Raw genomic sequence first — 27353 nt, 5'->3', positions numbered from 1 at the left:
GAATTGGGGTGTTAGAATGCAGCATAGGAGGTGTCAAAGTTGGGTTGGGGTTGCTGTGTGTGTGTGTGTGTGTGTGTGTGTTCAAGTATGTGTGTGTGTTTGAGACAGGGTAAGGGAGGAGGGAGAGGCTTCAGGCAGATTGTCCATGGTGCTCACCCCTCCGGGCGGGGCTGAATGAAGTTATTTCCAGGCCCCTGTCCATCTGTTACCGTGGCAGCAGCAGTGAGCAAGGTGTTGCCATGGCGAGGTGGACACAAAAAGGCGTGGCGTGGGAACGGGTCCAGGGGTCAGGAGTGAGGGTCAGGGGGTCAAGGGTCACAGCCAGCTGGACAGCACACAAGAGGAGGCCAGGGTGAGAAAAGAAGGAGGGAAGGTTTGGTTTTCTTTCTCTTTTTTTCCCTTTCTTCTCTGGATTTTTGCTTAGGAGGGAGACGTCCGAAGAGTGGACACCACTGGACATTAACATTGAACTGGGGCGGCGAGATGAAAAAGGGAGGGGGGTTGTAGAGGGAGTGAGAGGGGCCATGGGGTTCACAGAGTGGGGCCCCTACAACGTCCAGACTTTGGGAGGCTCGCCTGCATTAGGCCTGATACCTACTGGTGTCTGACTGCGCGTAGCATTTGACAGGCAATTGACTCTGTTCAATGTACACGCAAATGCGACTATTGAGAGGATGTGGACGGCTGCATGTGTGTCTGTGTGTGTGGCCGCAGCCTGCACTTTGGCCAGATAAGTGATACCCAGAGAAAACAAAAGGCCATTTGATGAAATTTCATTCCGCTCATTTTAAGCTCCCAACTGCTCACAGACAATGAGACAAACTGAAGGCGGCAGATGAATCAATATTTCCCTCAACATGAGAAAACACATTTTCTAAATGTTTTTGCATATTATATATTTACCCAGTTGCTGTTGTTTTATCATACTTTTTTTCAATTTCTACCCAGGCACGATGGGTTTATCATGTTTCGTTATGGTTATGTGCAGTTACACTTTGATATATCGTGATGTTTTGATTTTAGATTTAGAAGTCAACAGTAGCGATGCAAAAAGTATAGAAATATATATTACAGTTTCCATTAATAGAGCTGTTATAGATTGAATGATAACTTGATTCTTTACAGAACAAATCTAACTTGAGTCAAATCAGTGTTGGATTTGACCCCTACTGAAATGCTGCATATTTAGGAAGTTGAATTTAAAACTCTGAGCACATAGTGCTATTCACTTTTGATTAGTACAAATATTTAAATGTCAAATGAAAGAAATGGAGAGTATGAGATATTATTTTGTCACTTAAAGGTCTCAGTGTGTAGGATTTAGATAGATATATTGGCAGAAATTGAATATAATATATTACATATGTTTTCTTGTATGTTGTGTATAATCACCTAAAAATAAGAATCGTTGAGTTTTCCTTACCTTAAGGCCCTGACACACCCAGCTGATGGTCAGCCGTCAGCCAATGTTGGGCCGTCGGTGAGTGTCCGTTGCGCTAGTTGATGTGGTGTGTCCCTGCACCATTGTCCCTCATCGGCTCCCGTGGGCCCCTGTCGGCTTTTTTTGGCTGATTCAGCATGGTGAATCAGCATCAGTGACGGCGGAGCCCATCAGTAAATAAATCACTCTGATTGGCACTTCACCTTAGTGCACGCGAAGAGAAATGGAAGTGGGGAAAGTAAACACACAGCTAAAGTCAAGAGGGAATGAGGCCCTGTTTAGATGACAACGGTTTCTCTAAAAACAGAAAAGTCTGTCCTTTATGTTTTAAAAAACTTCTGTGTTTATATGACGACGTTATTGAAATGATCCCCGTTCACACGGTGCTGCAAAATCTACTGGAAACGCTGTAGTATTCACGCCAGGCCAATGGGTGGCAGTGTAAATTTGCAAAGCAACACCACAGCATGACGCCATGCGCCTGCGCTGAAGCGCCTTCCTCTACAACGCAGTGATTACAAACCAAAACAAGACACACTGGGGAAAGCATGCACAGATAACTTTGTCTGGTTGGACGACGAGGTGGAGTTGCTACAGTAACAGATCTACACTTCACTTCAAATCAACAGGGTGAGCAGCACAAACAGAGCTCGGCATTGTTGTTGTGACGGTTGACTTTCTCGTGCATGCCTAGTGACTGTAACCGTAATGCGCATGTGCGAAAAGTCTCCGTTTTCAGAGGAACTGCATATTGTAAGTTTACATGACAACGGAGACGCTGCCGCTTCCAAAAAGTTGCACTCTGGAACCCCTTTTCAAATCGTTGCTTTTTTAGGCACCCAAAACGCTGCTGTTGTGTAAATGATCGGCCAAAACGCAACTAAAGTTTACTGTTTTTAGTTGAAATCGTTGTCGTATAAACAGGACCTAAGACCAGAACAAACTTGTTGCGTTTCCCACTGCACAAAAAACCCCCACTAACACCTGCCAACATCTGGCTTTTTAATACAGTGCGAATGATTTTAAGTGTCATTCACACCCAGGTCAAATAACTCTGCAGTAGTCACGGGTATTTATCCCCTCCAGCTCCGATCGGCATTGATGGAAACACAACACGTGGGTGAACGTGCTAATTTTAGCCCCTTTATAGGTGGGATGCAGTGACGGCCACCACAAAGCACAGTCTGTCTTCGTCCATGGAAATTTTTCTTTCCTCCATGCTGCTGTCTCCAAGTGCCATACCAAAAAAAAAAAAAAACACACAGAAAGGCATACTCATCTGCACACTAATTTTGGTGAAAAAAGGGTATACGGTTATTTTTCTTTAGCCATTTAGCTCTTTATCAGAAACATTTCATAATGGTTTGTCTTATTGTTCACTGGCACATGGTGAATATGCTCTGTTCTTTCAACATTGCATTGTGTTGTTAATGTGCTAATTGGCCAACTAGCATCAAGATGGTCTTCTGCTTTCCCTTTTTGAATGACAAATACAGACGACTGCTGTCTGCTGGTGTGGAGAGTTATTTCCTCTCACACTGGCACAGAATATATGTGCTGGTTGGCTGTTGGCCTTTGTGGTGTGTTCATGTGCAACTTTTTGGCCGAGGTCTGGTGATGTGAGGTGATGCAGCAGAAGGCTTTCGTCACTTACTAGTTCTGTGAAGTCCTTTGGTGTTTTTGGGCCTTTAGAATGAGAGCTTTATATCTACATATGGAGCCAGTTCTCATCCACAGAATCTGTCAGTTGCACTGTTATGTTTCTACAGTAGCCCAGAACAGACAAAACAAACACTTGCTCTAGACAGGACCATTTGTGTTTTTGCATTTTTGCTTCGGCCACCGTAGTTAGAAGCCCCTCTGTGATGAGCCCCCATTAGCAGGTACAAGGTTAGCAGCCCGTCTCCACCATGCCAAACAGTGTTGGAAGAACACTGATTTTTATTTACTATGAATCTGCTTTATTCAGTGTTTTTACTGGTTTAAATCACTAGGTACACTGTTCAAAAATTAAGGGAACACTTAAAGCACATTAACAAATTATTCAAGTTAAAAATCTTTACTGATGTACATTGCCTGATTTGCTGAGAACAATATGACATAACAACAGTCAATAGAAACCAAAATCATCAACCCACTGAGGGCTGGATTCAAAATCACACCGAAAATCAAAGTAAAAAAGTGAAATTACAGGCTAATCCAAGCTGTGTGAATTTTAACATGGCAACTCATAATGTGTTTCAGTAGTGTGTTTGGCACTCACGTGTCAGTTTGCACACCAGACAACATCTGGACATGTTCCTGATGAGTCTGCGAATGGTGTCCTGGGGGATCTCCTTCCAGACCTGGATCAGGGTATCAGTGAGCTCCTAGACAGTCTGTGGCAGTACTTGGCAGTGTAGGATGCACAGATACATGATGTTCCATAGGTGATCAATTGGATTTAGGTCAGAGGAACGAGAGAGCCAGTCAGTGGCATCAGTACCTTCATCATCCAGGAACTGTCTACACACTCTGGTCACATGAGGCCAGGCACTGATTGTCCTGCACCAGGAGGAGCCCAGGGCCCACTGCACCAGTGTAAGTTCTGAAAATTGCAAGTACCTAACAGCAGTCAGGGTACTGTTGGCTATGACATGGAGGTCTGTGAGACCCTCTAAGGATATGCCTCCACAGACCATCACTGACCTTCCACCAAACTGGTCATATTGGATGATAATACAGGCAGTATAATGTTCACTACTGCATCTCCAGACTCTTTAACGCCTGTCACATGTGCTCAGTGTGAATTTGCTCTCATCTGTGACGAAAACGGGATGTCAGTGGCGGACCTGCCAATTCTGATGTTCTCTGGTGGATGCCAACTGAGCTACACAGTGCTGGGCTGTGACCACAGGTCCCACTAGAGGACATGGGGCCCTGATGCCACCTTCATGGAGTCTGACAGTTTGGTCAGAAACATGCACACCAGTGGCCTGCTGGACGTCATTTTGTGGGCTCTGGCAGTGCTCCTCCTGTTCCTCCTCACACAAATATCGATCTGCTGCTGGGTTGATGGCCTTCTACAGCCCTGTCCAGCTCTCCTCATGTAACAGCTGTACTCCTGGTATCTCCTCCATGCTCTTGGGACTGTGCTGGGAGACACAGCAAACCTTCTTGTAATCGTACAAATGGATGTGCCGTCCTGGAGGAGCTGGACTACCTGTGCAACCTGACAGGGCTGCAGGTGCTGCCGCATGCTACCAGTAGTGACAAGGACACTAGAGGAACACAAAACTAGAGACGAATCAGTCAGGAAGGATAAGGAGAGAGCAACTGTCTGTGGCCACCACATGCAAAACCATTCCCTTTCTGGGGGTTGTCTCACTTTTGATCTCCATTTCACCTGTTGTCACTTTGATTTGCATCAAAGCAGGTGAAACTGGTTCACAGTCACTTGTGCTTACTAAACGGACAGATTGATATCCCTGAAGTTGAACTGACTTGGTTTTAAACTGTGAAAATTAAGTGTTCCCTTTTTTTGTGGAGCAGTGTACATTGATCTGGAGAGGAGGAGACCACTGTGGATAAACCTCCTGTTCACGCTTAGCACACATGAGAAGTCTCAGCTGGTTGCATTCTGCAATCCTCACCCCTGGATGCCACTAAATCCTATACACACTGCTAATTTGATCTGCAGGTGTTTATAGATTGATGGCACAGGTTTTACTTGGGCTGTCCCACTCACCTCTTAACTTTCACTTTCTACTCTGTCATTTTCTGAATTTATTAATGCTAAATTAGAATGACCTTTTCTCCGCAAAAGTTTGGCACCGATGATGGAGGTGATTATCTTCCTCTGATCACTTATCTATAAAGCGGGGCTAAGATGTAAAAAAAAAAAATAAAAAAAAATCACAAAATGTTTTTATTGAAGACTTGAGACTAACATTTGCTCCAGCTTTTGTACAGATATGGTGACAACAAAAATGGCCTTTTGATCTGGTCAAGTTACTATGTGTATTGTGATGTGTGAACCTTGGTAACTTCCCAGATGCCAGCAGAATTGTCAGATGTCAAAAAGCTGCAAATTGAGCATATTCCCCCATTGCACCATAAATAGTCTCTAAATTGAAAAAGTTTAGGTTAACCTACACAGACGGATCAAGTGGCTAATGTTGTGCTGAGCTATGGCAGCAGTGAAGATTGAAATGTCCACCTGCCCCGTAGCAAACTGAAGAGGACGGCAAACCGTGAGCCGCATCAGTGGATAACACATTATGACAACGTGGATAAGAAGTCGCTTACAATGCAATTACACACACACAAGAACACACACACAACACATACACAGAGTAAATACACAGGGCCCCCTTAGACTTTAATAGTTGCTGGGATCCATACTCCTCCACAGCCCACAGTAATAGGATTAGGAGCAGCCTTGGGAGGACATGGCAGGCCATGTCCAATGCTCCGTTTGACACCTTTTGTCCACAAGCCCTGAGACGCAGATCACAGCAATGGGATGAGGGACAAAGGCTTTTGAACATTGTGTTGTAGCTACAAATATACCCTGATGGGAGAACGCTGAGCTGCAAGTTCCACGGTAGATAAAATGAACAGACAGCAGTTTTGACAACTCAATCAATTTTTAAGATGATTAAGTGTTCGAGAAAACCTGCTTTCTTTCCTTGTAAATCAATAAAATGTTGTCCTGTAACCTTGCTTTACCTGCAGTGTTTACTTTTTAAAAAAAAATTATTGAAAATATTTTATTGAAAAAAAAAAAAAGATTTGCAATTTCCACTTTAAATGGAAGTCTAAATGGGAACATTTAAAAAAGAAAAAAACTAGTCCAGTATTGTGCAAGACTGCTGCAGCCAGCAGAGTCGAAACAGGCTGCCATGCAATCCTACAGTCAGTTGTTAATGTTATGATAACATTATGGAAAGGATCCCTACAGAGATACACCTTTTTGTTAAAGAGTAAGATCCTTTTATCTAACCAGAAACAGCCACCAGAATTATTTAAATGAGCAGTAACTTTATCATTGTACAACACACTTCATTTAAAGTCAACAGAAGCAAAATTAGAACTCACAGAAGTAACCTTGGTTTGTCTCTCCACTGTTCAAAAAATCACCAACTCTGTTTTGGTTGAAATAAACCCTTAAATTACCCAGTAAAATGCAAAAATATGCAGGTTCTCTAAATGCTAAAATTACTGTTTACTTAAAGGGAGTCTATAATGCTGATTTCGAGTTTGTTTCTAGTCAAACAAAAACTGTTTCACAAAAAGATCAACTTCTGTGAGGATCCTTTCCATATTGTTGTCAAACACTTCTAATAACAACCTGAGCCTGTCAGTGGAAAAAACAAGCACATGCAGTGGACTTAAATTGATGGTGTTCAATTGCAGGGATTACATTCCAACTGTTTTTGATGCTGCTGGCTGCAGTGATTTCGCTCAATACTGGACCAGTTTCAGCAAACTAAACTCACATCATTTTCCTCTGCCCAGTGTTAAAGCCCTTTTGGGACGAGGTTAAGAAAATAATACAAATTCCTATTTGATTAAAAAGAACCCTTTCAGATAGAAAACGTATTCAGAATTAAAATATATGGACAGATACAGCAGAACGAAGTGTGTCTTTTTAACATACTGTGTGTGGCAGCCATAAAGCAGGTGTCAAAGGCATGGAAAAATCAAAAAACACCCAAACTAAATTCATGGATTCCTGAAATGGAGAAATTAACTTTTACAGTAAGAGACCAATTTGAGAAATGGATCAAATTATGTCCCAACAGCAGAGTACACAAAATGAGATACTGTTTTGGACAGGTACAGTTTGAAATGAATATTAACTAGCTGTAAGTTGTAGCTGTGTCAACTATTTCCTTTGACTGGTGATAGGTAGGAAGAAAACAAAATAAAATAACATTGTTTTTCTTTCCCAAACTGCATATCAAAGGTTTTATTTTATAATCTATCTCAGCAGCTTGTTAAATGAACCTTTTTCTCTCAGGAAATAAGTTTGCAGAATTGTTGCCATTTTGTTTACATAAAACTCACATAGGAAATTACAAATGTAAATTCTGGATATACAGTTGTGCTTTAAGTAGCTATGGTGCAGCTACAGCCTCTATCGTAGGTGATGTGTGCCCCCACTGTAACTAAATGCTGGGGGGACAGACTATGGAAATACCATGTAGAGACTGCCAGAACTGTGATTGGTCAGCTTGGGCTGCTTCCATTTTCTCCAAGTTTCTGATGCCAGCAGAGATTGTTGAATGTGAAGACAACATTAAGAAAGTTGAAGAAAGACTCACTTATCACCCCCTTTTCAGTAAAAGACATCTAGCAACGTCGGCACAGAGGGACTGATAGCACTATAATTCACAAAAGATATTGTGCTAATGATACTACAGCACAAACACATCTAGAAAGTTTTGCAGCTGAGTGCAGTTTACCCGTTTTTTTGCATCCGATGGGGGGACTCCCGCAGCCATACTGTGCTGTGCTGTGGTGAGAGGTGGCAGTTCAGAGTGCTGAGATGCCACTGAAACATTTGGAAGTATGGCTACACTACATGCTACTCCATTCACATTATGGAATGAAATACACTATTGGTACTGGCATCACTTGAAGGGTCCTGGTATTGGTACAGGTATCGTCATTTTTCAAACAATACCAAGTCCTAAAAGGCATTCCCCAAAACATCAGGCAAAGGAATTACACATGAAAACTGTATTTAGGATTAAATACCCCAGTCTGTCAGTGTGCTTCAGTTACCACCAACCCTCTGAAGATGCTAATAATTTCACTGTAATTGCATGTGGCTTTTAGTGCCGATCTATGTGAATTGGATTGTTTTTGCAGTAAGACTCACTTGCATAAAAAGGGACCAAATTTATGAATATTTACCTAGTTTAAATATGCACCCTTTGCTTGTGCTTTGAGAATTATACTTTTTTTTGCGCAATCCATTTTGTGAATTCGTCCAGTGCTTTGTGTCAGAAATCAGACAACTACGAATAGAAGTTACCTGGTTGGTTCTATAATTATGTGCAGAACTCACGTCAATCTGAGGTGCGTTGTATCACAAAGTGAATGAAAGACTTTAGGCTTAAAAATGGTTAGGAATACAGTATAATTAAAGCACAGCTGGCCTGATCATGTACAATACCTCCTTCTAGTGTTGCAGCAATGCTATCATCAAGTGAAATCCAACATTTACCTTATGATCTAAACTATTGGCAGTCCTGCCTCTTGCATAAAGAATAACCGCAGCTAAGTTTTCAAATTATACACACCTCTGTGACATAACACATGTTGTAGAAATAAAACACCTTTGAATTTATAATTTTCACATTCAGTCTAATCGTACAATAGGTAATTACTTCATAGATTAAAGTGGGTTTTTTACCCTAATGTTTACTATTAGTTGACTCTCATGTTTCCTCATTTGGCAGATATCTCAGAGATGAGCTGCGTTTGTAGTGTAAAATCGGTCTTCAAACCTATTTCCACTCATATAAAGTTAGTTCTGAATTTAAATTGGCACCATTTTGGAATGCAGCCCTTCATTGCCATGGTGAAGTGGTAAAGAGGCATGCCTCCTTTTTGCTTTATTTAGAAAAAAATTGTTTCTGTTGCATTGATATTCAGGTGGATCTGTTGCACTGAGAGCAGGCAGCAGCTCATCCTCGGTTAGAGCAATTATTGACATTCCCAACGATCTCCTTACATCCCGTGCCATGGCGAGGTGACACAGAGATTCTCTGTCCTATCCCTCCCATTGCACTCTGGGAGAGCGACCAAAAGCAGTTTTACGACCAAGAGCTGCTGACGCTCACTTCCTGCCAAGAGTCAGAGAGATGAGGTTCAAAGTGATCAGCAGCACACATACTAACACGTGTGCAGTGAGGAACACACATAAACCCTAGCACACACGCTTTAAGATTTCGTTTTTGACAGGTTCACACTATCAGACTTCATGCTTAAAACTGAAGTGCTGAACATTGTTGTCTTCTCTCAAACACTGATCTTGCATAATTTGTATAATGGATGTTTGGAAAATTCACACTGAAGTACAGGCAACAGCTGGATGAAACAAGTCCATATATTTTCAGTGGGCACTGTCATAAGGTATTCTGGGAAATGTAGACGAGGCAGATGTGACAGTTAAATAAAAGAGTCAACAACAGCACTGTATCACGAAGCACCAAGAGAAGTACAGAAATGCAAGTGACTTCTCAACTCAATAACATTTAAAGTTTCAGTGTGTAATTTTCAGGGAGATTTATGCACATCTGGCAGTGAGGGCTGCATATTGCAACCAGCTGAAACTTCTCCCCGTTAGAATTCCTTCAGTGTTTATTGTTTAAGAGGTTTTTATTGGGAGTCGAATTATCCTAGGTCTTCTCCTCTCTAAAAACAAACAAACCAGATGATTAAAACCAGTAAAAACACTGAATAAAGCAGTTTCACAATAATAACTAATGTTTCTCCGGTGCTGTTTGGCATGTCGGGAAACGGGCGGCTGGCCCAGCACCTGCTAAGGTGAGCTCACCTTTTTTTTCTGATAACTGAAGACTCAGATGTTCAGAAGGTTTGCGCCTGGAGCATAATTATCTGCAGAGGTCTCTTCCTCTACAGAACAAATGGACTCAATAATCACCCAGTTTACAACACAGAGTAAAGCAGTTTGACATTACAAATCAGTGTTTTCCTGATGCTGCTTGTTGCAGATGGGCTTCTAACTACAGTGGCCGACACGAAAACGCAAATGTCCCTATCAAGAGCCAGTGTTTGGTTTGTCTATTCTGGGCTACTGTAGAAACATGGCAGTTAACATGGTGATATCCATAAATGAGGACCTGCTTCTTATGTAGATATATACGGCTCAGTCCAAGGTGATGAAAACACTATTCTTATTTTCGGGTGATTATACACGAAAGAAAATTTACTTTTTTTTGTTATATTCCATTTCTGCCAATATGTCCCCCTACACTACACACTGGACCTTTAAGGAAATACACAGATGAGAAGATCATTTAATCTTTGTATGTTGAGTACAGGCATGGGCTGCGGTAGACTAGTCAAAAAATAAAATCCCATGTCTTTTCCCAAATCACTTTTGCTTAACATGAATGGAAAACGTCATAAGACCAAGAACAGATGTGAAGGAGAATTCACAAGGATTTAGGAAAAGACAGCAGGGGTGCTTAGAGAATCTGACTGCTCTTATACTAGGCTTTAATTATAGCAGATGTTACTGGCGTGGATCTGCCATGGTGAGACTACAATGTTTCAAAGATGAGTGTTTTGTTTCGTGCACGCTCGCATGCTATATAAATAACCTGGTGAAAAACATTTCCTCATTACCAAGGTTGAAACTGAAATAAAAAAGAAACATAGGCTGCCAGTCACAGAAGCGAAACAAAATGGTTGCCACAATAAGAATGGTTGCTCATGCTCATCTTCCTGTCCACTCATATTGATCCACATGAAATACAGTTCATACGATTATATGAAAAGAACTGTTAAACTGATGCAATATAAGAGTACCAATTTTGTGTTTTCATGAATGGCTGAATGGTGGGCCACTTCACATGGTACTGCTGCAAGGAATTGTTGGATGGCATTATCTCCTTCCCTCTGGTGAAGGATGATCCACTGTATCCTTTGGTAAAAGAGGTAAGAAAGGAAACATTAAATCACCTTTCCTGAGCATTAATTGAATCCACCCAGCCCTTATTATGGCTGCTGCTGCTGCTGTCATTTCACTCAGTTAGGAACCTTCCTAAGAAAAAAAACAACAACAAAAAACCAAAAACAAAAAACAGATATGGTTTCTGGAGGTCTGAACACAGACTTCCAGAAAGAGGTAACTGTGAGCCTAGCTGTGTAAACAGCTATCATTTACGATAGTATGCATACCCCGTCAGCGTAGGGTATCTGAGATACTGCATGTTTTGGGCCCCCAAAAAGATTTATTATTGCTCCCAAAACCCCACATTTTTATATCTGTTTAATGTCTTGACATCATGTCTCTACACATGCTCTATTATTCTGTCAGAGACATTACATTAGGAATTTAAAGCTTATAGTTCAACTAATTCCAGCAGCAACAAGGAGTCTGCTGCACAACCTTGTCCCAAATGATACATTCTAGCTTAGCAGTATCATATTGTATCATCATACACTAATGCAAACCTTAGAGCTGCAAGTTTGAGCTGCGGTTTTCTGTAAGAACATTAAAAGTTGATAAATGGATCTTTTTAGCTGATCTTAAAAATCTTTAAGAGGTATTCAGAGTAGTTTATATGGCTTACAATGATACAAAAACACCCTTTTGGATGTTTCAAATTTGTGTTTCATCAGTATTGTAAATATGATGTGTCATCAGATAGACATTGGACAAATCAGATAAACACTACATGAACATGGTCAGAAATGTCACTATTTTTTTTAGATGTTTTACCTCTGAAACAGAATTCAGTGTCAAACATTATATATAAATTTATATTTCTAACAGCAAGCTCTGGTGGATTTTTTGGCATGAGCATCACACCTCAACTGTGATGCTGTGTGTGGTAAGACTCAACACATGTTGCGTTAAACTTCTTGACATGCTCACTCTCTCTTCCCAGTGCTGAAAGAGAGTCTGATGAATCAATAAGAGCGGTTCAAAAAAAAAGGAGGGAAATCGTCTGAGTGGCAGAGATGTCTGAATAAGAGTCAGCGGTCAGAACTGATGACAATGGAAATGCTCAAAAGCCTTCATTTTTAAGGCAAAGTCATGTCTTTTAAAGAAAAAGGTTGTAATGAAAAAACTGAGTGTGTTTCTGTCTGTGTGTGTGAGAAAGTATAAAAAAAGAGCGGTGCATGTGATTAGTGGACAAGGGCCGGACAGAGGCCAGGCAGGGCAGCCTGCAGACGGACCCACAGAAAGGGACATTTACCTTGAACTCCAATCGTCTCGTCTCTGGGGCGGGGTCAGGTATTGTAGCCGGGCCTGACAGGGTCAGGAGGGGCCAAGAGGGGGAGACAGGGGGAGGCAGGGGGACAGAGGCTGCCCCTGGGGTCGTGGGGCGCTACCCCTGTGGGGGGCCAGAGAATGTGGGGGCAGTGGGGGGAGGGAGAGTAAGTATTGGCAGATTTTCATGGGGTGCAGATGCTCAATATGCAGATGTCTAATCGAATTGTGCGACGATGAATTGGTTCCCCCTCCTGATTTGCATCAGGACAATCCCGGGCAGTGGCTCAGGGGTCAGTGGAGATCCCCTGGACAAAATGAGCAGCCGGCTGCAGACGCCTCAGAAAACGTGTGAACTTGAAGTAGACTTAACTCAATGACAAGGATATTGATTGATTCAAATTTCTGTCTGTCTGTCTGGGAGTGCATGTGGCATCTGTCATGTCAGTGAAGACATTGTTTCTCAAGTATGAAATGGAAAAAACAGTTATTATTTTTTGATGTTTGGCCTGCACTTTTCTTTAGAGCTGCTATAAGGGAATGATTAGGTTCAGTGTTAATACCAAAATAAACCCAAAACAAACAAAATCATCAACATCTTAACAGGTCACTCAGATGCTGCCATGTTATTGTTCTGACTGGCATACCATTATGCAAAATAACATAACACTGCCTCAAAGCTCAGACCTCACCAAAAGCTTCATAGTTCCAAAATACTGAGTGTAAATTTCCAAATCTTGAGTGTTTAACACCCACAAAAAAGATAAGGAAATAAGCTTATGTTTGGCAAGGTTTATGTTTTGTATTGAACAAAAATAAAGATCTCAAATTTTTTTTTTTTTTTTTTGACAATTGGCTTGTGTTGCTCAAAGTGCTAAAAAAATACCTCAACATCATTGTCTCTTTCAGAAATCATGACCTGGTCAAGATAATCCACAGACCTTGCTGTGAGCAGTTTCATGTAGGAACTATTTTCTTTCTACTGAACTACAACTGCCAACCATATTACCGTGCAGAGGGAAGCATACTACTAGCTCACTTAGCACCACTGAGCTAGCTAAAATTACAGCTCAGTCGAGGAGGACACCATTAATGTTTACATCTCACTCTGTCACAAGCACAAGCTTCGTCCTCTTCTGCGCAGTGATACAGTTGGTGGTTTGGTAGAGAGAAAATAGTTCCTACATGAAAATGCTCATGACAAGGTCTGAGGATGACCTTGAGTGACCAGGTCATGATTTCTGGCAAGACAAATTGCTGTTGAGTTTTTTTAAATATATTTTTTTGGCACTTCAAACTTAATTATACCTTTAAAGCCATAGGCAGAGTGCAACTAGAAAAAAGACAAAGTGACAAAAGGATGGATTACTCTCCTGATATTATTAAGGATTGGAAGACATATATCGACCAGCATTGACACATCACTGTCACTGGGTGAGTGTGAGGCAGTGAGAAACAGGATGCGAATGCAGACATCTGGACAGGGACAGTTTAGGGATTCATTTCAAAAGTGTACATGTAGTTATGGGGAAGTCCAAAAAGAGGTAGTATAGAGCCCAGAGGACAGCAGGACTGGGGCTCGGAGGAATATAAAGGCAAAGATGCTGTATCTTTCTCCAAAGACATCCAACTTGCTGTTCCTCTCAGGGGTAAAGGTAAAGATATTCCAAAAATGATTTGAAGATGTTCAGATCTGGTGAACTGGGACACAAAAGTGTCATTTCATCCTGGTATTTGTAAAATCATTGTTGAATTATACCTCAGTCTGTATGAGTTAATTATGATCTTTGATGTACTACAAAAAGACACAAAATTATCACACAGAGACATGCATAATGATTACAAAGAGATGCAAAACAACAAAAAGAGGCGAAAAAAAAACTATGAAGTCTGTGTGTCTTGCTCCAATGTAGGAGAGGTGGAGGGGCCTTCTGCATGTCTGTGCCCAGGGGACCGTTGCGTCATAATCCGCCCATGTGTGCAGGTGATCCATTGAATGAGGTCAATATCAGTGGAGATACTGATCAAGTTTATTGGAATGATGCATCACTACCAAGATAATAATTAATTCAAGGTAAAAGACAAACAAACAAAGATGTTATTTTGTATTTTGGTGGTATTTTTTGGGGTTAGTTTTCTGATGTTTAGCAATAACATGATATAAGTTTTTGTCCCGACACCTGCACTCCTTCACTGGAAAGCCTCCAGTTTGTTTATGTTTGGAATAGATTATGCAGTTGAGACAGTTCCTCATTTCATATGAAGTGCTTGTTGTGTTCAAAGACTTGAGAGGAAGTTGTAATTGGAAAGATTGAGGCTGTCTTGTCTTCATTTCTATAAAGCTCTGGACCAGCTTCGCCTCCAGGTCCTATGGATCCGACATTAAAACTATCACTATGTCTGTCACTCACATTGTACAACATTTTGCAGACAGTTGATGTTGCACTCTTTTTTTCATTAAATCTCATTAAATTTGATCTTAAATTGTACGCATATCCTTGTGTCAATACCACAATGGAAAAATGTTTCTCCAAACATTATACAGGGTGCTACACTTTAAATTTACCTTTGAAATTGCAGTTGTTGATCTGATTTTCCACAGCAGAACAGTTTTTTTGTGAGAAAAGACCAGTTGCATTATATTTGAATCATGAAAGTAATTTCCTATCCTTTGAATTGCTGGAGTTGTGCTGGCTGGTTTCTGTACTGGCTTCTCTCACGTGTCACATTTCAGGGTTATGCTGCTCTCTGGTGGTAACATAAGGGAGGACCTGGTCTAAGCATCAAGATCTAAAGCGCACTGCCTGGTAAACAGATTGCAGTTTGTGGTAGGTATGTATATTGGTTGTAGTGTTCTTTCATCCTCACACTTTTAATTAAAAAGTTCAAGTTTAATTAGCTTCAGTGTTGTTATGTTTCAGAGCTGACAAACATCCACAAATCCTAAATATCAAATACATGTGGATAAAGATAAGCTGGCTTTATTACTGTTAATGCGAAACTTGAATTCTACAAACTAGGTATGCCTATGTCTCTTTTCATGAAAATGAAATTCTTAACTGTGTATGGTCCATATATGTACAAGACTGGATTAGAGGTGCAACTCCAAGAAATGACGCTAAACAATCAGCAAAATATAAGAAAGTGTGGCAGCAGCTCAAGACAAAATTTTGTTTAAAAAATAGAAAGACATGATACCAAAAACATAATTCCCATTATATTCCCATTTGAAATACATTTTATGATCCTGCAATCAGTGGACAAGGTCTGAAATGCCCAGGAGAGCCAAACCACAAAGTGACTTAGGCTACTATTACAATGCTAAAGTTGCACTGGGAGCCAGTGAAGTGTTATACTGGAGCTACTTTGTGTGAAGACTCTGGCTGCTGTGTTCTCAATTACCTGTTATGGTTGTATAATCTAGCAAAAAAAGAGACGTAAATCCTGATATGATGTACTTTTACCAGTGATTAAAAACCTGCCCGTGTTATCTCTGCCAGGTATAATCCTGAAGGGGATCATGCATTTGGTAATGTGTGTATGCGTGTGTTTATCAGTCTGTCTGCAGCTACTCTCAAATACTAATAGAGACCAATCAGCCTAATATTTTGTGTGCAAATGTATGACTGTATGCTCAAGGATCTCTTGTGGTTGCAGTGATTCACAATTGTTTAAAAATCTGTTTTCTAACTGCTTTATACCATCACTGAGTGCTGACTCCTCTTAACCAGCCAGTAGGGGCTTCAAGTTTTCCAGAAATTGGCTCGGCTAAAAACAACAAGCCGTTCTGTCTGTTGCAGGACACATTTTTGCCTTCGTTGTGGCTCAAAACCTGACATCTATAGCAAAGTTTGGACTCATTTTGGTTTAAATTTTTTCTTGACTGTGCCTCTCTTTGAAGTCTACTTTCAATTGTATTTATTGTTGTTATTTCCTACTTACTTGTGCGATAGCCTACAGACAAAGTTAATACCGTTCAAAGTCCAATTATGCTGCGGCTCTGTCAAAAATAGATGAAGTGCATATTTTTCGTAGCTTCTTAAACGTGTCTACTGGAATCACAAGAATTGCCCAGATTGGCTGTGATCAGCCCAGACTGCTGCATCTGGCAGTAAACGTCACTCTACTGAATGCACTTCTCTAGTTATGTAACTGACATGACTTTCCAAGTAAAGATCAGAGCCCAGTGTAACTCAAGAGCTTCCTGACTTCTTTATTGCACTTCAGAGATAATGGTTTCTATTGTTTGTTTTTTATGACCTTCAACAAGTATGTTTTATTGTTAAACTTATCTAGAGTCTCATATGACTGAAAGCATTGCTATGGAGGCCCTTATTCTTGTTAAATGATGTTTTACCTTTCATCAGATCCTGCAGTTGACTCTGCCATCATAAATCTAATCAGTCCTCTCACAGGTGAAGCCATTCTCTAACTCCAGTGTGTTTAAGCAGCCTTTCTCGCAAGCAAAGAGCCGATATTATGCTGCCTCATTTCTACGTCAACAGGCGCAGTTTGCGTTGGTTCAGGCGGGCTCACTGGACCTCCTTGTGGCTGTGACCAAAAATGCATATATGGATTTAAATATCTATGTATCTTTTAATGACGAAAAAAATAAATTTATTGTAATGCCTTGTAATGCCTATGTACTACAACATTGCCCACATAGTAAGAAATACAGTCTCTGATTGGTCAACAGACTCAACCCGAAGCATCATGGACAGCTAGTGGGAATTGCTAACAACAATAACTTTCTTTTACGTGAAAAAAAGGGAAAAATTTATAAATATTCTTAGAAGACAGTCAGTGTCAGATTTATCATTCTTGATTTATTTTACTTAGTCTACAAAAAGACACTGCAGTGTAGCGCCGGATTACAAAGCTTCTGAAAAGGATATGATCACACCACAGCCTTCATTGGTTCAGCACTACTTTTAATGTAAGCTTTCAGGCAAAAAAAAAAAAGTAATGCCTAATACGTCTGCGGAAAAGCTTTAAAGGGTCAGTGTGTAATATTTGGCATGGTTTATTATCAAATCTGAATCTGAATCTGAATCTTCTACCCATTAATATGTTGTAAGTGTATAATCTCTATAAAATAAAATTCGTTTGGTTTTTGTAGTCTTATAATTATGCTTTTATATATATATATATAGCAAGGGCCTTGCTTTAGAGAGGTCGCCATCTTGCGCCGCCATGTATGTAAGGCAGACCGAGTGGACAATCCAGCCAGCCAGAGAACGCGTTTCGCGTGTATAAATAAACCAACGAAGACAGCGGAAGGAAGGAAGAAGAAGGAGGAGGAGGAAACAGCAGAGAGTGTTAGTAGTTCGTCGATAGAGAGTAGTGAAAAGTTTTTTTAGTTATAAAGTTTGCGAATGGACCACACTTACCACGCAACAGGAGAGAATGAACCTGAACCGTCATCTGCGAGGAAAAGAAGACGCAACTTCACTCCTTGTGATGCACTCTCTGCGGCGTTTTTCCTCCTTCCCCAATGATGGTAGCAGTGAATCCCATTCTGTGCAGCAAAATGGGAGCGGAGGATTCAGCCTCCCTTCTCGCCCGCTCAACATCAAACACATGGAGTTCCTCATCTGTATGCTCCGGCTCAAACAGGTATGGCTCTGGGTCTGTGTCCGCTACAAGAAACTCTTCAAAATTGCGTTCAAAGTCGTCCGTTGCAGCTACTATAGTCTGGAGATATTGCTAGGCTAAATAAACAGCTGAGCTCTGTTTACCGGCTACGCTGTCAGTCAGTGTGCGGGCTGGAGATTGGTGGAGCAGAGAGGGGAGGGGGTGCCCACTAGGTACTGTAAATGAGTATGTGTGTATTAAGTACGTGTGTGTTATGCTAGGAGTTTTTGGAGTGCTCAGATAAACGGGCCTTTTTCCCGAATGCTACTCTGGTCTCCTGCTCGTGAGGGATTCATTACAATATCGTAACATAGCTTAGATTTCTAAATAAACATTCACCTCGTTGCTAGATAGACCTACTCCTGAAAAACTCGTGTCTGTGTAAGCCTGTTTGTCCCTACGAGGCCACCGTCATTTACCCGACGGGAGGGGTGAGTGAGTGAACCCTGCAATCTAGAATTTGACCACTGATGTCACTGTTTTCAACGGTTTTCAACCCATTTTACACACTGGCCCTTTAATGTATGTGTCTGGACTGGGGTCTTTAATGGGCTGTCCTTCAGGTACGGCATTAGATTGGCACTGTATAAAAGTGTTGAGGTTAATTTTACTTGAACTTGTAGAAAAAACCTGGAAAACAATTTTTGGTGGGGATTTTATTTATTAATTGGGACCATTTTTTAACAAGATTGGGTTTGAGTTGCAACTCGATAGGGAATAACAGACTCCTCCATGAAAGGATATTAAACAGCAGCAATACAAAAGAAAACATAGCAGCAACACAAGACAAAATTCGGTTCACAAAAAAAAAAAAAAACTTAAAAAAATAAAAAATGCCCAGACCGGAGATGATTTCCACAACATTCAACAGTACCAGATCAATCAGGCCATCAATCAAAAAATCAAATTAAATTATAAAGTTAGGAAGAGAGGTAACGTGTTGTTTGAGTTTGGCTGTAAGTTTTCTAAAACAGAATACAGACACAAACACCAGCTGAAGTGAACAGATTTAGTCAAAAACCGATCCAGCAACTTAAAAGAAGGATATATATCATCTTTTAGATAAATCAATTTTCCATTTTTTTCCCAAGATAAGATAAAGTAAATCCTTACATATTTAATGATTGCTAATCATCACTTAAACAATAAATCACATGACTGAGTGATACAAATTTGATATCAGAAGACCCGAAGACTGGAATAATGGTTGTGTTCTTTTCTTGTTTCTCTCTTCATGTGTTTGGTCTCTGGTAGCTGCTGCAGTGATCGCTTCATACTGATTATGCTGCCATCTTGACCAGGACTCCTGGAAGAACAGATCTTGTAGCTAAATAAAGGATAAATTAAATGCAATAAAAATGTTTCTGACATTTCTTAGATAATCGTTCTTCACTGTATCCACCGACAACCTGAAACTACTAATAATTTGATCTATGAATCCACACTTGACCAGTTTCATGTAATATCGATAGTAAATGTTTGATGAAACATATTTCGTTATGTTTATGTTTTGTTTTGTTATGATACAAAATATAATAAAATATTTGTACCACAGTTCATTTGTTGGAGTTATGTATCATCTTCTTATCTATACTGCACAGCTGGAGATAATACAATGACATACTAAAACAAATACACTGGGACTTGGGTTTAGTTTTTGATTTATACAGTATTTGCTCTCATATTATAGGCAGTATGTTTGAACCAAAATGTAAATTATTCAATCAATATTATGATAAAATCATAGTTCCCATCATTTCCAATAATTATATTGGATTACCTGACTGAGAAATGTAAGAAATATAATTAAAATATATTGTGTAAATACATAAATATCAGAGGCTTGTGAACAGTTTTTGTATGCTTTAAAGGATTCACAGTTTTACCTAAGACAGTATTAAAGAGTATCATATCAGTATGTCAGTATGTGGTAGCTAGTTTCAGGAGGAGCAACAAAGGAGGGATTCTGCATACAGTGTCTGCACAGAGTAGCTGACATGATGAAGTACTCACTGTGATCAGATAAGAGCTGCATGTTTAACTGAAGAGGTTTGAGAGGAAGAAGAGTCTGAAGCTAAACAAGAAAAAAATAACAGTATAGTAGATAATCTGACATAATACTTACAGTTTGCAGGACTAAATCCTGAAATATAGATGAGATATCACAGCATCAAACATTATTTAGAATATCAGGTATATCAGATTAAATAGGTTAGAGAGTTACTCTCAGTACATAAGGTCAATGCCAGTACTTTATTCTTCAGCTGGCAGTCAAACTACTGAATATCAGCCATGTCACATTAGTTTGGTTTTTTTCAGAATATTTGTTTGTATTTCCAAAAATATTATCTTGTAGTCTGCATTCTTTGCTGAAACAGTGGAGTAGCCTGATGTTGAAGCCACTTACCCCAGTTGGTCCTGATCACTGCTTTGTCCAGTTTGGTGACGATGTCCTCCTTCACACCAGAGAGATGAAACACACAGTCGTACCTCCTCCAGTCTTCAGGTGGGACTGATGACACATCCAGGTCACTGCTCATCTGGAAGGATCCATCGTGGTTGGGGAGGATCTCTCCATGGTCCACGTCCTCATGAATCTCCTCTCCATCTTTGTTCCAGAACATCATGGCTCTGTTTGGATAGAAACCTGTAGCGTGGCAGCTGACTGGAGAGGAGGGATATTTCTGGAGGAAAGACACTGAGGGATGCACTGGAGAAAAAGAGAGAAACAAAAAGGTATGTCGAGCATTTAAGCCACTGAGATGAAAATTTATAAATTAGACATATCAATAAGAATTTGGACTAAAATATTTGACAGTATAATCCAACCAATGGCCCTTTATTGTACAAAAGTTTGGGGTCCGCTCAGCCGACAAGATTACACTTGATGGGACAAGCATAGAGACCCTGCATGCAAAATTCTGTGGCTCAATATTAAACATCCACAGAAAAACACTGATGCATGCAGGGCAGACTTAGTTTGCTACCGCCTGACCATTTACGTTTTAAAAACATTTAGACCTTGGTTACATCTTAAATTAAATCCCGAAGAGATTTCATGTTCTGCAAACCCAGAAACTGAAACCCCCAAAACATCCCTTCTGTCAGCTGGCCATGGTACTCCCTGATAAATAACACCCTTTACTGTTCAACCTGAGACCAGCACTGCCTTCCAACCATTAATCAGAGTAAACCAAATTACTGAATTAACAAATATTACCTATCTGGAGCACTGGAAGAATCAAACCAAAGCTCAAACAGTCACAATTGTCATCTGGCCCAAATGCACATACATTTGGAGTTTGGTTTTTATATATAGTTTATCTATGTTATGCCATTGCAAATATAACAGTGTCTGTATACTGTCCAATTATTTGTTCAGTTTGACAGACAGAAAAAAAGGAGGGAGAGAAAGAGGGTGAATATGAAAGGAAAACTAGAGAAAAGAAAGATGATGAAATTCTATAGGGAGAAATCCAGATAAGAGAAAAAGGAAGAGATCACTTGAAAAATATCACAGTTGTGAGTCTTGAGTAGCAATGATAGAGAATAATTGCTGACTAACCTTAAAGGGAGCAACATAAAAAGTATTTCAGTCTGGACCAAGGTGAAGGACCAACCGATGTACTGACAGACAGCCTGTCACTGCAGTTAAACTTACTTAAATCTTGCTGACTGTGCACTAGCTATTGCAAGTTTCAGCTTTTATGCATAGTAACATCAGAGAACCCAAAACTGTTAGTCTTTACTGATATGTGAGAGCTGAATTAAATGTTACTGCCACAGAACATGGTCAAAAAGAAAAAAATGTCAGGCTGATTGGGATGATAATACATGACAGTTCAATCTGGACAAGCTGTATGACCAATGTGTTCATGACAATGCATCAGGTCATTTGATTCTACCTGTTCTCAGCAAAGAGCTCCCACCAAAGGCCAAATACATCCTCAGGTACTCAGGACACATGTAAGTGAGGTAAATCTCATAGAATTTGAGTGTTGTTTTCTCAGCATCCCATCTCAGCTTGGTGATGAAAGCCTGTGGTTTTGGAGCAATCAACGTCAGTGTCTTCAGGTCCAATGATAGGTAGTCGTCTCCGTTATATCCAAACTGCATAAAACCATTAACCTCTCCAGTCTCATCATCCCACTCACAGCCACTCATCCTCTGTAAAATGTGACTGACTGAGAGACAGAAATAGAGAATGTAATTAAAAATGATGCATAGAAGATATCTCCAGTGGAAAACATATTGTGTGATGCACTGCTATTCTCCCAATCTTGTGCTGTGCTCATGATTCAAGAACAAATAATCAATGCACTTTGTCTTTATATAAGTCATAAAACAAAGGTTACAATATTGTAACCCTAGTTCTATTAACATAGGCAGAGCCTATCCATCCATCCATTTTCTAACTGCTTATCCTCTTGAGGATCGTGGAGGGGCAAGAGGCAGGGTACACCCTGGACAGGTCGCCAGACTATCGCAGGGCTGACACATAGAGACAGACAACCATTCACGCCTACGGACAATTTAGAGTCACCAATTAACCTATCCCCCGGAGTGAACCCACACTGACACGGGGAGAACATGCAAACTCCGCACAGAAGGGCTCCCACGCCCGGGATCGAACCAGGAACCCTCTTGCTGTGAGGTGACAGTGCTAACCACCACACCTCTGTGCCGCCTCTACTGGACTCTATTAATGTAATACTATATAATATATAGTACTACTCCTCCAATCACAAGCCTACCTTCACACTCTGAGATCGGAATAAACTTATTTGGCCAAGGATGTGCTTACCTAGATACGTGCGGAACCAACAGTATATAAAGAGGTGGCTGAACCGCTGTCAGTCATCCTACACCCTTTTCAACGAATGGTAAAGGCATAACAGGGCCCCTCGGTAGAGGGCTCCGCCTATGCTAACACAACTAGGGTTACAACACCATATCTTTTGTTGTGTCTCACACAGGCTCCACCATCTAGTGGATGCTATAGGTACACTGGGTGGAGCTTGATGAATAAAGGCACCTGTCCCAACATAACTTCGACCCAGCCACAGTTATCCTGACTGACTAAAGATTAGTCACCTACTTCTTTATAACTGAGTGGAGCTCTGGCCTAACCTTGCAGCAGTCGAAAGACAAGCAAGAGACCCCCTGCACACCATGTTTCCTGGGTCATCAAGGAACACAGACACATGTTGGTGTATCATGCCCAGATGGATGTCAGGAACAACACAGCTGACACACACCCAACCCTTTTATTCCAGTGAGCACAGACGCTGAAACGCATAAACAGAGAGGGCCTAGACCCCACTGCTGCCATCACTGTACATACTGTATGTCTTCTACGCTCTGCTGAACAAGGCTGCCAACACTGCCACATCATGTTTGGAGTGTGCATGGACCACAGTGGAATTGCTCCTGCCCGCCTACCTGTAGGCTTGGGAGATGCACCTATAAAGCCATCTCACAAGGCATTTCCTGGATAGGGCCTTACCGGCGACACCATACCCAAAGCACACAAACAGCTGTTTAGTGTGTCTGATGGGGACTGTGCGTTCAACATGACATGCCAATGCATGAATTGGGCAGAGCAAATGCAATTTTGTTTTCCTGTCCCCCTCATGGGTTGGAGGACAAAAAGCATATAACTGTACTGTATGAACAAAGGGATTTAGTCTGAGAGAGGCCCCACTGCAGTCACCACAAAGCAGTAAGCAACAGGGATGCATTGATAGGGTGGTTAGTTCACACACACTCTCTTAGATGAGGTCAATGCAAGCAGCAAAGCTGTCTTGAATGACAAGCCCTCCAGAGAGGAGTGCTCCAGAGGCTTGAAGGGATCCTTCACCAAGGCCCTGGCACCAATGGCAGGTTCCACTGCAGGGAGGAGGCTTGCATCACCAGGCATTGTGTCCTGACTCCCTGCAAGAACTGCTTCATGAGAGGGTGGGCAAAGACCGGTCTGTCGCCAAAACCATGCCAGGAAAAGATGGTCGCTGCGTACACTTTAATGGTGGCATGTGACAGCCCTCTATTCATTAAGCACTGCGAAAAGGAAAGAGTAGAACCAACTGCACACACCAGGGGATCTAGCCTCCTTTCTTGGCAACAGTATTGGAATCCCACCCACTTTTCCCCTGAGGACCCCACTCACACTGTCTGGATGGTCTGCACAACCTGCACAGACAATCGAGCCCTCCTCAGCCTGCCCGCCTCAGGAGCCAAGCCTGTAGAGGTTGATCTAGTGGGCAACGTGCCTACCAAACTGGCACTGGGCCCCCACAGAACACTGATATACTGGGCAATGATGAGGCGTTGTCATCATCTACAGACAAAGCCGTTGTCTCAGCAGGGGTGACCAGAGAGTGTGGCAGTTGGAGAGGAGGTCTTCATGCCATTGATCTGGAGCTCCTGCTCACTCTCATGCCAGCAAAGCGTCACATCGAAGCATCTTAAGTGGTCCCTCCACTGTTGGTGTCCAAACTCGGGCAGCAGGCCACGCAGACAGGTGATTGCTGAACACTGCTCTGTGCTTTGTCTGTGCTGAGGTTTAAATGGTGACTCCATACATGGAGGAAACTGCTCAGTGTGCAATTCACTTGCTGAAGAGAAAAAGGATGACTGATAGCGGCGAGTCACCTCCTTATATACTGTGGGTTCGGCACATATTCAGATAGTCCCGACGTCCCGATTTGCCAGCTATGTTGAATTAGATTTGAATGTGTGAAAGCATGGTTGGGATTGGGTAGTAGTATTACCCATAAAATCCAGTAGAGCCTGTGTAAGATAGAATCCAATTTCTATTTCACACTTTAAAAGTCACAATTACTGTTAAATGGTTAACAGTTAAAAGTGCAATAGGCTATAACATACATAGCTATTTACTGCACCTCCAGTTGTTTCAAATCGCTGTTTCAAACCGTAAATCGTGGCTTTGAAGAAGTTATGCAGATTCTCAAAACACTCTCCATTGTACCACTCCAAGTGCTGAGGATCATTTTCAAATAAGTTTTTCATCTAATCCTATTTTGGTTCAACTTTCATGATGGTGGTGTCACAGTAACCCACCAGAACTTCATCAAACACTCCAACACCCACAAACTCTGGGAAGTTTGGGACTCCAGAAGATGCAGTAATGAAATACTTAAGGGTGTGTTTGACTGGAAGAAAAACAAGGTTCATACAATCAGCATAAGCAACATTATCATCGCAGTCATCAAAAATATAAATCACTTCAAAACACATCACTTAGCCTATCAATATGAAGTAAAAGTGAAACTACACTACAGGGTCCATATTCACAAACATTCTGAGAATACTCCTAGAGAGCTCTTCTTTGCCTAAAAATTTTAAGTAAGGAGTCCTAGCTTAGGAGTGATTTAGGAAACATTCTCACAGCAACTCAAGCAAGGGACAGAAACTTTTACCTTGGTGTGGAGGTACGGTTGACCCTGTTCTTATGACAGATGTGATTAGTTGTCACAGACATGCCTTTTGTGAGCCTGCAAAATGTGGACACCCAGTGGAAATGAAATGACCTGCTGACTGTTTAAGTGTTGTTGTTGTTAGTGTGATCACTCTGCTGATTGTCATCACTGCTGCACTATTGTGTTTTTCCAGTTTTCCAAATATCTTAGTATTGTGATAATTTTATTTCTGGCATTATAGCATTAGGAGGGAAATGTGTGCATACCTCTAATGAAATCCACCACATATATTATTAATTATTAATCTGTAGCATTTCATTTACTCAATGTCATCCAGTGTTTGGCGAATATTTCTCCAACCTCTTTCTGTTTCCACCATTTTCTCCTCTGCTTTAGAAAATCTTAAGTCTCTTAAAAGTCCTCCTCCCTTAGGAAGATCTAAGATGCTCTGTGAAAAACGTTTATCTTTACCAGGACTTAGTCTTAACTTTGAGGGGAAATTCTCAGAAAACATCACAATTCTAAGAATTTTCTTATAAGTTCGTCACTAGAGGCAAAGCTTTCTAGAACGAGTTGCTCCTTAGAATTATAACCTTTCATATGAATTTCCTCTTAAAGTTGAGACTGGATCCTTGTAAAGATAAAAGTTATTCAAAGAGCATCTTAACCCTTAAAAGAGCTCCTAAGGTGAAAAACTGTTAGAAGTAGGGAGGAGGACTTTTAAGAGACTTTTCTTAAGCAGAGGAGAAATGGTGGGAACACAAAGAGGTCGGACAAATCCTCCCAAAACACTGGATGACAGTGAGTTAATAAAGTGCTACAGATTAAACCGTGCAGGGATAATATTTGTGGTCAGTCTCATTAGAAATGCTCTCACATCCCCCACGAGCGCAGTGATGCTTTAACGCCAGAAATGCAAGTGATCTCTACACTGATGTATTTGGCAACTGGAAAAATGCAACAGTGCAGCAGTGATGACTTGGGTCTGTCTCAGCCTTCCATCAACAGAGTGATCAACAGTTACAGCCTTATATTATGACACAGTTCATTTCATTTCCACTGGATGTCCACCCCTTGCACGCTCAAAAAAGAGCATTCATTGATGGGACCAATATCCGCATCATCTCAAAATGACGTTTTTATAAACAGAAAGCAGCACCACAGCATCAACGCCCATTGTTTTTAGTGCTGACATGATTTTGAACATTGTTGCAAAATGGCCAGGCTCCACACATGATGCCAGGAGTGCCAGATTGGCCTGAGAAAGGGAATGCGGCGTTTATCTGCTGCGCTATGTCCTCCCATGCCTGCCTCATGGCACACTGGGGCCAAAATTCCCTCTTAATTATTTTTGCGCAAACCTGCCACTTAAATACATTGGCCAGCAATCACAGATTAATATCAAATAGATTCACTATAAATGTTATAGTATATAATAATATAATATATAATAACTATCAACACGTGAGTGACTCGGTTGGCCCGTGTTTCCAATATTTTGTAGGCTATTTTGATTTACAATGCATTCAGCAGTGATGTTCATAATCACACCATTTCTTCATGGAGACTAAATCTATGATTAGGCATATCTGTATGCATTCTACGCTCATTATCACGAGTGCGTTTTTTTGCCCAACACAACTCGTCATATCTAGCAACGGGGTCAACCACACCTCCTCACTAAGGTAACAGTTTCTGCCCCTCCTTGCTCAGAGTTGCTCTAAGAATTTTCATAAATCACTCCTAAGCTAGGACTCCTTGCTGTGAGTTTATAGACTAAGTAACAGTAAGAGCTATCTGAGCGTGTGATCTTACCTGGAGATGAAACATGACAGAAGAGAAGAAACAAAAGTGACTTTTTCATCTTATTTTGATCAAG

General features: G+C 41.0%; 1 pseudogene; it reads right to left on the bottom strand.

Moving 5' to 3' along the window:
• Positions 1-205: 205 nt before the first annotated feature.
• On the bottom strand, positions 206-27353 carry LOC125904365 (major histocompatibility complex class I-related gene protein-like; annotated as a pseudogene).

This window comes from Epinephelus fuscoguttatus, linkage group LG17 (genome assembly GCF_011397635.1).
Source record: "Epinephelus fuscoguttatus linkage group LG17, E.fuscoguttatus.final_Chr_v1".
Classification (NCBI taxonomy): Eukaryota; Metazoa; Chordata; class Actinopteri; order Perciformes; family Serranidae; genus Epinephelus; species Epinephelus fuscoguttatus.
Note: the sequence above shows the minus strand (reverse complement) of the source record. Positions and strands in the feature narration are given on the sequence as shown.